The sequence below is a fragment of the Cyprinodon variegatus genome, unplaced genomic scaffold (genome assembly GCF_000732505.1).
Source record: "Cyprinodon variegatus isolate N-32 unplaced genomic scaffold, C_variegatus-1.0 Scaffold759, whole genome shotgun sequence".
Classification (NCBI taxonomy): domain Eukaryota; kingdom Metazoa; phylum Chordata; class Actinopteri; order Cyprinodontiformes; family Cyprinodontidae; genus Cyprinodon; species Cyprinodon variegatus.
Genome location: NW_015151212.1, coordinates 115,247 through 117,066, shown reverse-complemented (window position 1 = coordinate 117,066; position 1,820 = coordinate 115,247). Strand labels below are relative to the sequence as shown.

General features: G+C 36.3%; 1 protein-coding gene across 1 annotated transcript in view; it reads right to left on the bottom strand.

Annotated features, from left to right (window-relative positions):
* The window catches only part of slc6a4 (solute carrier family 6 (neurotransmitter transporter), member 4), a 33,419-nt gene that overhangs the window by 27,719 nt on the left and 3,880 nt on the right, over positions 1–1,820 (bottom strand). The gene's annotated exons all lie outside the window — the stretch shown is intronic.

Sequence of the window (1,820 nt, the reverse complement as noted above, 5' to 3'; positions counted from 1 at the left end):
TTATTTTAAGGGTAAAAATGCTCATTCCATTGGCAGATCATCTTATTTTCCTACCCAAATTTAAGGTAAATACACTTGTTTAAAGACATTTTTACTAATTTTCAGAACGTTTTTGCAGTGAATCTGTTGGGCTCTTCTTGGCATCAAGACAATTATTCTTATTGCCACATCAGAGAGGACATAAAAAAAAAAATGCTTAGTGATGATGAATAAAATCATTCCTGTTTGCTAAATTCAGAATGTTTCTCTGACTTTTACTAACTGGATGTGCTCTCTGCCTCCTCTGACATGGGAGCTGGCTCGGAGCTCGTCTGCCTGACTGTGTTTCCTGGACGGGGCCGCCATTTACAGCTGCCTTTTGTATCTCTGCTTCTGTCTCCTTGAACTCCAGTCGGCACTGAACCTGGTTCTGCTAGAGGTTTCTTCTTGTTAAAAGGGAGTTTTTTCTCTCCACCGTCGCAACAAGCATGCTTAGTTTGAGGGATTCGAGTCAATGAGTCGATGCAATCAGCTGGTTTTCCTTAGATAAAAAACTTTCAATAAATTTGACTGGATGATCTGGTTGAACTATAAAGTTCCTTGAGATGACATGTGTTTTGTCAACAATAGTATAGTCAAGCGTACTTGACTATACTATTGTTATGTATATGAAATATACCCTTAGCAAACAGTAGTATACTTGAAGTAAATTCTATTAAGAATACTTAAGTATAAGTTTAGAAAGTATACCGAACAATGTACTTTTAGTGTACTTGAAGTATTACTAAAGTAATACTTCTTAGGACTAAATTGGGACATTTTTAACAATAAAGTAAACAATAGTATAGTCAAGTTCACTTGTATATGCAATATAGTTTAGAATAAGTAAACTCTAAGTGCACTGCCTGATTTTAAATATGGAATTAGTGCACTTTTAGTATACTTGAATAAACTACTTTTTGCTAAGGGTGGCGCTATAGAAATACATTGAATTGAATATGAAGCAGGAAATTGACCAAAAACAGTCCTGAGAAGCTGGCCCATTGGTTAAGCACATCCTGTTTAATAAAAAACTTAAATTAAATCTTTAAAATCTATAAAAGAAAAATACTTTAGAAAATAAACTGACTATTTAAATGAATGAAGAACTCATTGATAGCAACACTCAGCAGCAATATTAGATTCTCAGCTCACTTTCAAAATTCAGACTAAAAGCATCGTCAGATGAATTATTTCAGCAGGATCAGGACCTGTCCGAAATCTTTTTAAAACAATGGTTCTGTCATATCTGTCTTGCAGAATCGCCGTGTCATCTCAGACAAGTCAACCTACCTTAAAGCCTGTTGGAGGGCTTTAAGACTCCATCGTTACATTTTAAGTAAATATAAAATAATACATTTTGTACATTTTGTTCGTTTCACGTTCAGATTTTTTTGGCTTTGTAAATGTTTTAAATATGTATTTTCTGTTAAAGGAACCAACATGTGAATTCATGCAAATATTAAATCTTTGACTCATTTATCCATTTAATAAACAACCCAAACCCGATGGAGGCTCATAGTGCAGCAGCAGCGTGGCCGACGTGTCAGAGCCTAATAGTGTGTGCGTCTACATGCCGTGCATTTATTCAACCTTCAGCTGATGTGTTTATTTCATTCTAATGATTTTATTAGTTTTAACTGGATTATGGGCATTTCTGGGCTGCTCAGTCGTAGCACTGCTGCTTTGCAGCAAGAAGGTTCTGGGTTCGATTCCCGACCCAGGGTCTTTCTGTATGGAGTTTGCATGTTCTCCCTGTGCTTGTGTGGTTTCTCTCCGGGTACTCCTGCTTCCTCTCACAG